We start from the raw sequence: 12,260 nt of genomic DNA on the forward strand, positions 1-12,260 counted from the left end.
AGCCATGAAATTTATAGGAAAGATTCACTACAATATAGTATCAATGATCTATTCTCTTTTGATGAATATTGCCTTCTACAAACTTAATTTTTTTTATAAAAATTCGCAAGGACACGCAAGAACGTAAATATACATAAATATGTATGCCATACTTATTGCTAACTGATTATTAACACTTTGCATTATCAAGAAAAAATAATTAAAAAAGAACATTTCCAAAAGAAGAAACAAAATAAGTAAAATTCCAAAAAATTCTTTTAGTACTGATAAAATTTCATAAAAATGATATCTTTGATTTTCAGAGATAAAGAAGAGATCCCTTGAAAATTGTAAATTTTCCAGGTTTTTTCCAAACAATAAACACCCTGAAAGACAATACAGAGATCGCCGCACCCGTGTTTTTGAGGATCAATTTTAGATATTTTCGGTCAACGCAAGATCTCATTAAAGCCAAAAATGGAGTTTTCACGGACGGACGACAGACCGTCGCGCCCGTTTCGAAGACGTTGCTTCCTTTTGTGACGTCGTCGCCAAACAAGAATCGAATTTGGGATTTTTCTTGCTGTCTGTGGGCACGCACGAGTAATGCATACCGGTCGCGCACTATTTCCATCAGGACGAGAAGCCGCGAAATCCTCTAAGGTCGTCCCGGCGGCACTGCACTAGCGCGGCGTGCACTGCGTCACGATGCTCGTCCGCTTCGATTTTCCGCAGTCGTCTGCGACTGTGCAACGCGAACGATTTTGTGCCAGCAGACGTTTCCCCGTCGCCTACAAGGTACTCGCGAAGAAAGGTTCGCGAGCTCGCCTTTCCTGTTCCTCGGCTATTTTAAAAGCGGTTTCGATCTCTTCAACCTTTTAACTACTTTCCTTACTCGAATATGCTCGGGTATCATGTTGGAATATTATATCTTGGCTACAATATGCAAGTATGTAGAAGATATAAGATGTCTAAGAAATAAAGAAAAATATAAGAAATATTTCTATAAAATGTATATAGATACATTTTCTTTACTGTTATAAATTTTAATAAATAAAATTAAAGAAACTTAACATTTTACTACATTGAGAAAAATTTCTAATTAAAAATGAATGAATCAAGAGATGTGGATATTTTCGAAACGCCCTGTATATCTACTTTATTTACGAATTTTCATAATTTCAGTCAGAACAGAGGAATCAGGCATAGAAGAAAATGAGCGTTGATTTATGATTTGACGAAAGCCGCACGTCTGTCGTTATACGACGAGAAGCTTCAAGGATGACGAAACGGTAAACGCACTTTGCTCGCCGTCCTCGTGGCAGGTTGACGCCTAAGACGATGCTTCATGAATAGTCGAAGCATAATGATTTGGAACGTTGGACTGTTATAGAACAGCTTAGACACATTGTCAAAAACATAGAGCCAATGCTCTCCCTCCGCATATTTAATTTAATCTTTACCGATTTACTTTCCAACTGGATCTGTTACTGTCAAGAAACTGTACAATCTTGAACAGAAATAACGAGTGACCTGATGATTTAACTAGTTAACACATCTCAAGGTGCGAAGCGAGTTCTTCGAACTGATTGGGACTTTGTCTTGGACTTTGCGATTTACAATTAAAAATTATCATTACATCATTTATTATTTTTTTTGCTAACATAAAACACATGTACAATTAATTATTGTCTAAGTATGCTATTCGATTGGTTTTTTGTCTTAGTATAGTCATCTTAACATGTCATATAAATAATCACTAAATGTTAACATCTTAAGACATTGCTGAGAAAAAATGTACTAAATTTTAATGAATATTTGTTTAAATAGGACTAACTTAACATTTACTTACGATAAATAAATATTTAATAAATAAAAAAATGATAGTTAAATCAAATTAATAATTCTTGTTATAAGACTAAATAAATATATGTTTATATTAATAAGTGTTTATTAATTTATTAATATGTTTATATTAATAAATATTCAACTAGTATTCGGAATAATTCCGATCGGAATTCATTCCGGCTTGTTTCATAATAGATGTCTAGAATAATTCAAAAAAATGTTTGAATAATTAATGATTTTCCACGAAATGAGATTCTAACTTCACACATCATTTTTTGTGAAAAAACGAATTGTCGCGATCGCAGAAAATCTAGTCATTAATAAATTGTGAATTTATTATTACTGAACATATAATATATATTTGCATAAAATGAAATTAGTATTTATGGAACTAAATAAAATAAAAAAGCATTATAAAATAAATACATAATAATACATAAACAACAGTGTCAATAACAGTGTCAATAATAGTGTACAGTTTTGAGATATAAAATAGACCTAGGATGTTTTTTTCGTAAGGCTTTGTAACTTGATCTTTAATCCCTGTACATGTGGTAAATCACAAAAAATATATTGTGACAACCTTTGGTAATATCTATTAAACACATTGAAAGTTTCAAATTCTTGGTATGGTTTTTTTGTTCGCTTTTTTAGAAGATATATAAATGATTAGTTAGAGAAATGTGATATGTCTCTGGCGCAAAAGGCCATTAACCCTCTATACCTCTTAAGGGAATTAACATGAGAAAAGTCTTACGTCTATTATAAACATCAATTTATTTTCCTTCTCGTTAATTAAAATTTTAATTAAAAATATTAAATGTCTAAAGTGTTAAATATTACTAAATAAATGCTAATATTTATAATTAGAATTAAAAAAAAGGTAAAAGCACCTTACAAAAAACGTCTAAAAAGAAACGATATGCTAAGATTTTTTCAAACTATCGTATTTTTCAACTTGGAATAAACAATTTATGTGTACCTTCAAGAATTACATACTATATTAAAAAGATCTAATTTATCATCTAGTTTATATTATACAGATATTACAATTTATTTCAAGGAGTTCAAATCCGATACTGTCTATGTTCAATATTAATATGTATTTAAAAAAATCCAATATCGGAACGTAAGCGATTAATTGAATTTTGAAATTAATAACACTCATAAAATAAAAAACTCATAAAATATAAACTCATATAATAAAATCTTCAAATGATATAAGCATAAGAAATTATTTGACAAATCTAATTTTTTTATGATAATCATAAAGCTAAGAATGGTTATATTCTAATATAACTTTTTTGAACGTCTGTGCTTGACAAAAATATTAACACTGAGAAATCAGTTTTGTTAGAAACTACAGTACACTTGTCCTTCAAACAATATTATGTAAGATACATTACGTGAATAACTTAGAATGTTGCATTATCAATCAAACGTGTTGTATTTTAAAGTTAAAACAACATTTAAAATTTATATTTAGATTAATTGAATATCTCAGAATCCAAGTTCATTAATAATTATATGTATAAAGAAAAAAATAAATAGTATCGATTTATCTATTTTTATCTATTTCCATTTTGATATAAATGTTTAAAAAACGCGAATAAGTTTTCAAAGATAGATTTGATCGAAAACCTTTTCAAACTGATGTTCAATCTGTTTTGCAAAGACTGGTCAAGAAATACTTTCCTTTAAGTTGTGTACACTGTGATATGCACAGATAGCACGTATATCTCTGATAAATGAGTACCAGATTAAGTGTCAAGTTCATAAACTGGTATGATATGGTACACGCTAACTATACGAATATGTTGCATTACTTCAACCATACTATGCTATCGATCAATATGCGTGACAATGAAAGTATTATGTAACTCTTGGGACGCAAACACCTTATTGGAATTTATACGCACGCCAATTTATTGTTAGCTCATGCTCGAAAACAGTACGGCATAATATATATAGTTCAAAAAATACCGCGAGAATACGCCAGAGTGTAATGTATCAGAAGGTCTGTGTCAAATATGCTCAATGAATCGTACGAAGCGAACGCTCTGTTTGCCAATTGTTTCGTATTGCGCAAAAGTGCACTGCCAATTAATCTCGTATAGATTTTCCGTTAATGGTTGAGGATATCGATCCAATTTAAAAGTACCGTGTTACCGGAAACATCTTGACTGATCAATTGTTGTTGTGAATAAAAAAAATCAATATAGAAACAGCCAAATAGAAACAGCCAAATAGAAACATGACTTATCGAAAATTTCAACCGTTTAATTAGATCAATTAGTATGTATAGATAAAAGTCATCAAATTAATAAAAATTAAACAAGTTTTTTTATTATGTTAGCAAATACAATTCGAAATTACTACACTGAAAGAAAAAAGTGCATCTATCTGTATAAATACGCAATAAAATAATTACATGATAAAATAATTATATGATAAAATAATTACGATTAATTAGGAGCTCCATTTTTACAGTCATTACTGTTATCCAATAATAATAGTTACATTTACAGTTCTATAAAAAAATACATGTTTGAAATTGAAAATTTTATATATATATATATATATATATATATATATATAAATTATAATTAAACTTTTAATTATGATAATTGCAACCATTTTTTTCTCAGTGTACACGGTTAAGACATAATTCCTTCAAAAATTTCATGTAAAAGAAGAGAGATTCATTTTTATTTCAAATGAATTGCGAACAGGAAACCTTTCTGATCACCTGATTCATCTTTATATCACCTGATGCATCTCTCAACTTTCCTTCTGTAATTTTCACAACATTGTGTCAGAAAGAGTTGTATTGTATTAGCAATACTCGAATTGGCAAATGGTCCAAAAAGTTCTTTGACCTTTCAAGGTACTACAAGGCGAAAATCTACGGAAAAAAGAGCGGCTAAAATAAAACGCTTGCCAGTATGAGGAATGTTAATTGCCGATATAACTGCGTAGTTTGACGCTTAAAAGACCGTAAAATAACTATTCTGGAGCAAAACAGGCGATGGTGTGACGAACGGAGACCGTAAATGTGGCGGACAGTATCGATAGATAAAAATAGCACGTAAAATCCAAATGTGTTCTGCGGAACACCGCGCGCGCAAATAACGTGACACGCACTATTCTCTTAGTGTGAATCTATTATTAACAATCCTAGACGCGCTGTGCCTTCGGCAGTTTCGCGAATCCGGCAATGAACAGTCTTGGCTGTTGCGGGGGTCGAGACAGAGCGTCGCAAAGCGGCTTACTGCAAATTTTATGACAGATTCTAAGACTGTACTGGGAAAGATCTATTATTAACATTTCCAGGCGCTGCACGTCTTTCGCACCTATTTAACGAGCAACGAATATTTTTGCCAATATAAAGTTGCAAACACGCGATAAATTTTGTAAAAGATTTTATAACTAACTTAGAGAACATTTTTTTTTAATAAAAAATTAGAAGACGAATAATGTTTTCAGTGATAAGAATTATAATATATATTCAGGCGTTATTATTAATTTATTAATTACATGTGAATAATCTCTGATTGATATCCATTTCTTTCAATATAGCTTAACTTTAAATGAAGATTAATTTCTTGGACATGTAGAATGAATAGGCATGAGAAATTGATATACTGTGTGCTGTCTCGACAGAATCACGTGTGATACCTCAGACTCGAAAGACTCGGTCGGTTGTGTAAGATCGTGTTGAAAATGCTGTTGCCGACTCAAAATGCGGACGTCGCCGCTCGTGACAACGGCTCCGGAAAACTCGTCCGCGAGCATGTGACGAGAACCTCGTGGTCACTCACGTGCTATTCATAACCCGAACTCGCGGTTCTCCATTCCACGCACTTCTAGGTACCTCGATGCGTGCGTATTCGCGACGTGTACACAATCACATGCAGACGCACACGCGCGCGACATGAGTTGCACCCAAAGCTGCATTTTATTATAGTAACCGCGGCGAGGTCGTTACGTAATTTGTCGTAACATAATTCGTCAGGAAGGTCTACGATCTTAAACACGTGCAGCGTATGGAAACATCACTCTTGTGCTACAATACGATATGATGTGTACGCATAAAAGGGGGAGAGAGAGGGGGGGGGGGAGAAAGACTCTTTTTTTTTCCCTTCGTGCTATATGTAATATTTATTATTGTTGCAGATTCTATGCACCTGCACGAAATAATACACCGACGTAAGCGGAAGACAGAAAACTTTATGTAATAACGTATTTCTAATCTTATCTTTTTATTTTATGTAATTTTGGTCACTTCTTGTATAGGGTAAGCAAATAACATTTGCAGATTAAATTTAATTACGTAAGTGCAAAATATTCTCTTATGTTCCTTGCATTAATCATTCAATTTAACATCTCTAATTGTATTATAGTTTAATTGGAGCGAAATGATCGAAAGGACGATTGGTTTTAGAGTGTGATAAAGCGGATGAAACGTGATCAGCAGATCGACCGATGCATTCCTCTCATTAGCGAAAGGTAATTGTTTCTAACATTTCTACGACCTTTATATTAATTATTTCCACTAGGTTTCGCTTCAGTTCTTACATTGATTTCCATTAATCTTGTATCAATGTCACATCGAAGCAATTATTATATCAATGTCACACCAAAAGCATATTTATTTTTAATTACATAGTTATTACACTAATAAACAAATAAAAAGTAAACTTTTCAATTAAATATTTAACAGTATTTTTATATACTATTCTAAATGAATACTTTGATGATCATGAATCATCTTTTCCTTTTATAGCGAAAAGAATTTCTAATATAATCAAATTTCATTTTACAACCCTTAAAAAAACCACTCTTTTTTAGTTGTGATGATTTTAAGAACTTTTTAAAGCCTTTTTAAAAACTTTTTTTTCTTTTTAAATTGTAATAGTTTTAACAATTTTGGTGAAGTTAAGTCAGTTCATTTTAATAATTGATAAGGTAATGTTCGCTTAATTCGTTTATATGGCAATAATTTAAACGCGTTTTTTTAGTTGTGTCTTGCTTTTGAAGTAAGAAAGAAAAATTTAAAAGATTAAGTTTTTAATTAACAAAAAGTAATTCGATTAACAAAGAAAAATACGACTCTTTTTTTCTAACAATACAATGCCGTCGATATCTCTACACATAATATCTCGTTAATCTTTCTCGATCATTATTCTTCCGGTTTTTCCGATTTATCTAAGTCTAAATTATAAGACAAATAAATCGGTTTATCTTCGTATTTCCTTAATTCCATTGCATTTCATAATTCATGTTATAACATCGCCTTCTAAAATAGACTATTTTTCGTAGGTTCGACGTTCGGTGGAAAATGCTGTAAGAACTTACGTAATGATCGTGTGACGAAACTTCTGTTCACAGACATAAGTGCGTGCTTGCATGCGTGCATGCATGCATGCATGCATGCATGCATATTCTATTTCGTTTTTCTACTTTGTTAATGTTATACTTAGCTTCTCGCTGCGTCTGCAACGTGAACTTCGGTTACGTCCGAAAGTTCACATCGTATACTAGAACTATCGATCCTGATGAACACAATTTCGTCTAGACATCAATTCTAATTACTTAAGCACAAGGTCAAAAAATTTGCTCAATAATAATGGAAAAGATACGGTAATTATATTCGTTTTGAAATATTTTCAGATAACCAAGCGTTTCATTAAAATTTTTAGAGATTTTTTGGCCAATTATTGAAATTGATTAAATTCATTTATATCTTCTCAATAAAAGTTTTACAAAAGAAAAAAAAACAAATAAATTATATATTTATGATTAGATATATTTATATTATGATTAGTTTGATATTTATATGATTAATTTATATTATGATAGATATATTTATGATTGATTTTATTTCTGAACATAATTCTATTAATAACAATAAAAATGGCAGCACAAATTATATAATTATACAATTATATAATTATACAATTATATAAAAATTCTTTGATTTTTATAAAATGCATCGCGTATATTGTTATGTACAGCATTCTTGTGATTTATATATTTAATATAAAGTAACAAACCAGCTGTTATTAACCGTTAGAAAATTAGCCTCCCAACATTAAAAAAAATTAAGTTTAGCTTATTCGATTGCATGCTCATTTGCACATGTATGCACTTTTCAAATTTTTGTTTGTACATTTCCAGTAAAGAAGTTATTCAGAATCTATTTCTCTAGCTAAATTTTTAAGATATAATATTTTAGCAAAGTCGTTCTTTCCGTGTAATTATCTATTTCATAATTTAAACATTCTCATTATTGCATATCTAAAAGTTTTGATCAACATTTATCATTTTATCAACATTTATCATCAATCAATATTATATGAATGCACAATTGTCAAGGAGATTATCCGCGAACGGGAAAGAGAGTTTGCATTTGAATATATAGAAATACTATTTGCATTGCAAACGATACTAGAAGATAATGCCACTTTCTCGACGAACTCTGACGCTCGGAGAAATGTGGCGTGCATGTATCGCAGTAGTAAGAGTCGATCACTTATGGTACTATATAGCAGCTTGCACTACCGCGATGTCCGCCGATGTATATAAGAAATTTAAGATGCGATCGATTCTCACACGACAGAGAGAGAGAGAGAGAGAGAGAGAGAGAGAGAGAGAGAGAGAGAAGAGAGAGGAAAAAGAGACTCTCAAGATTATTTATTACGCATGGATTTTACCTGAATAAAAAATAGTGTTTCTCAAAGTTTTCAAAAAACCGATATTCTCACAAAGTAGTCAGAACTGAGAATATTTTTGATCTTTTATACATAATTCATAATTTTATAAATTCAGTACATATTCATCATAGGCTTTTTTTGTATTAATCAATAATCAACAAGAGCACGTGTCAAAAAGTGTCTGTCAAATGTCAAATAAAAAGTGCGGATATACTTGATGCGTAAAAAAAGAGGTTAACGATAATACTGGAGTACTTCATTTTTTTTTCGATATTATTCATATATTGACATTTATATTGCGAATTTATTACAGTACTTTCGTTTCTATAAACGATATAGATACCTACTGTAAAATGTCAACGCTTTTGCAAGAAAAAGGCTGTTAACCCTGCTATCCGTTCAAATATATTATACGATCATATCGTTTGGCTTTTCAATATGATTAAAGAGCTTTAAAAAAACATTTTTCGCAGATCTTTAACAGAGGAAGTCATTAAATGCTATAGAGAAAAGTTTTAAAATAAAATATTAATAAGAAAATATATGTAATTGGAAATACGACTTTATTTATCGGTACCCATAAGAGGATTCCATCAGGTGTGCTTGAATAAAATATATGTCAAGCTAAGCTTGTGAAAGCAATTTATTACAAACTCTTACTCAAAGTCAGAAATTCCATCTGGAAAATAAAAACCACGACGATTCTCGAGAGACGAGAGATAGAAATGATTGCTTTGTCCGAGATTTTGTTTTGTATTTCATTCAGCCGACATGCTCGGCGGGGCATTCCATTTCCTATATGCAGCTCGACGACGATCGAGAGACGCGACGCCTAACTATTGATTTGCTCCGGTATCGAGTTGAACGGGAGTTTCCCTCTCTCGACCCTAGGAACTCGCAATGCGGCTTGTGAAGACATTTATCTTATCTTTACAACGTGAACTTTTACGAAAAAAAAAAAATGCGATGCTATTTCAAGTCGTTATTGTTTTTAACAAGTAACGTCAACAATGAGATAAATTTAGAATTTACTGGATATTATTCAGAAATACACGAAGTTATATAAAAACTCGAGGCGAAATACTGAAAAAAATTTCTAGTAAAAATGAACCAGAAGATCCTGATTATTTCTCTCTCTCTCTCTCTCTCTCTCTCTCTCTCTCTCTCTCTCTCTCTCTCTCTCAATTAAAAATAGACTTAAACAGAAAATTCGGATTTGTCCATTTCAACCAGAATTCCATTAATGATACTATTCTTTTTTCCAATATAGGCAAAAATAAAAACGCAACAAATTTGATTGTGACATAAACGACAGATCTAAAAATGTATACACGAGAAATGTATTAAAAGCATTAGCCAATAGTAGTCTAATTGAAAATAATCTGTTTAATTCAATGACAATATTAATGAAACAAATAATATTTTATTAAAACAGCATGGCGTATTTGTTGCATTAATTCCATTATTGATTTAACAAGATTATTTTCAATTAAACTGCTGTCGATTATACTGTTAATATCATTTATTCCGTGTGGAAAACTCTATTACAAAATAGAATTCTGTTACAGAAATAGAAAAAAATTCTATAAAATTCTGTTATATAATATATATTATGTTCATGTAACACATGAATAGTTGATAGCTGAAATTTTTATTTGACAGCTCGCAATTAATGATGCTCGATGTATTTATGGTTGCAAGATGAGATGATGACATCAACTGTCTCGGAAGTGACAAGTTTCGGAAATGATAGATTGCCCAAAATTATACGCTATGTCGCTTTAAACTTTGTGTTATTCGCAGACACGACCATAGAAATACCTCGAGGACAGTCGTCAGTTTAATTGATTTAATTAGACGTGCCATGCAATTATTGAGAAGCAAATCTCCATTATCATGTATATGTATTATTGACGACGTTATTAATTTTTATACCGACAGTCTTCCAAACTGCTTAAATATACCATATTTGATAAAGAAAAATAATTTCCACGATTCGTAAATGAAGAATTTTTCACGACGTGAATATGTATAGAATGAAATAGAAATAAACAATAAAATAAAAATAATGCTTGAAGAAACACTAGACTTCATTTTAATTGGAAACTGCATGCAATGAAACGATTTCATTGAGAATCGTGTTCTACAATTGACCGTAAATTTGCATTATCGTAGTTACTATGCTTTAACTCATTAAGCTCAACTGTCTAAATATTCAAGCGATAAACTGGCAATCTTCCAAATCTTGTTTAGTGATAATATATATGTTTTGCTTAAATTCTTCATTTGACTTCTTGGAAGTGCCTTCTGTTTAGTTATAGTAGTTCTTTGAACTTTATTTAAAGAAATTATTACTATAAATAAATCAATTAAGCTGCATACATTTTATCGAATTATTAACATACGTTAATTTTTGACATATTGTCTATAATGGCTATTACATATTCCTTTTTAAATGTAACAATATAAAATTAAAATGTAACAAAATATATTTATACTGTTTAGAATATTTCAGAAATAATTTCCATAGATGGCCTTAAGATACAATTCGATATCAAATATATTTTAATCTAATCACAGTAGCTGCTCGTATAGGATTATTGTACTGATAAAACTTTATATTTAATTTATGACACGATATGGAAAACCAGGAGCTACTATATAGATATCAAAAAATATTAAATTCTATATTTTCATTTTTTAATCAAACGTAGAAGTCATCCCTAAATATTGTCTTAGTTTTCATTTGCATTTCTATTTTTTAGAATATTATCGTTTGTGTATGTGTGTGTGTGTGTGTGTGTGTGTGTGTGTGTGTGTGTGTGTATATATATATATATACTCTCCATCTTTTCAAAGATAAATTATTGAGAGAAAAAAAAGACAAATATAAAAACGAAGTTCAAAGTTCATAAGTATTGTTTAATGTTGCAATATAGTTTTAAATATCTATATGCAAGAATTATGCAATACAATTCTTAATACATTTCAATACCATTGATAATAATTAAATTTTATCTCTTGCGGAATTATGATGCTAAGAATACTGAAGTTGCTAATATAACTTTATTTCTATTACAGTATATTGTTAGACATCAAAGAAGCAATTCTTTAAGTTAAATAACATTTTATTATTTTCAATCTGTATGTGTCAAAATGTATGTAAATAATCCATTTCTGTGATCAGTTTCAAAGTAAACAACGTTCATATTAATGTAAAATGCATTTTAAAGAATATTAAAATAATTAATAAAGAATATTAAATAAAATACATTTTCTTGAGTTAAATTGTAATCAATATAATCTATAGATCATCTATTATACATCTCAATATGCTCCAATTTGACTCCATTAATTAAATTAAAGCATATTAAATAGAAGCAGATAACCTATAGAAATGATTAAAAATAACTCATATTGGATATAATTGACATTATAAATTTAATAGATAAATTTAATAGTGTAATTGCAGGAAAACCATAAAGATTTACAAAAGATTAAAACGATCGATGGCGCCTGCGACTTATACAACACTGTTTTTGACTGTTCACTATAATTATTACAATACATAACGCGTATATATAGTTGTTTCCCCCTACTACGACGTTATGAAACACGGCACTATTACATTTGGCAGTTGCCCCTATATCAAGACGTACAACTCATTGCTGCTCTGCGACCTAGTGTGCTCGAATGTGTTTGTATTTGCTAACGTTG

General features: G+C 30.4%; 1 protein-coding gene and 1 long non-coding RNA gene across 7 annotated transcripts in view; one reads left to right on the forward strand and one right to left on the reverse strand.

Annotated features, from left to right (window-relative positions):
* Positions 1-12,260, reverse strand: part of LOC105152685 (hypothetical protein) — a 38,566-nt gene that overhangs the window by 15,238 nt on the left and 11,068 nt on the right. For 2 of the 6 annotated variants that reach the window (XM_011067091.2, XM_087414821.1), the window contains exon 1: positions 394-663. The exons of 1 other annotated variant lie outside the window; for it this stretch is intronic. The gene's annotated coding sequence lies outside the window, so the exon portion shown is untranslated. Of the gene's footprint in view, positions 1-393; positions 703-12,260 lie in introns of those variants that run through there. 3 more of the 6 variants (XM_087414824.1, XM_087414823.1, XM_087414822.1) reach the window with 3 other exon arrangements.
* Positions 790-10,626, forward strand: LOC105152684 (uncharacterized). Its single transcript, XR_015547819.1, has 3 exons — positions 790-928; positions 1,165-1,271; positions 6,004-10,626. It is a non-coding gene; the product is annotated as an uncharacterized LOC105152684 (long non-coding RNA).

This window comes from Acromyrmex echinatior, chromosome 16 (genome assembly GCF_024713525.1).
Source record: "Acromyrmex echinatior isolate Ae372 chromosome 16, ASM2471352v2, whole genome shotgun sequence".
Classification (NCBI taxonomy): Eukaryota; Metazoa; Arthropoda; class Insecta; order Hymenoptera; family Formicidae; genus Acromyrmex; species Acromyrmex echinatior.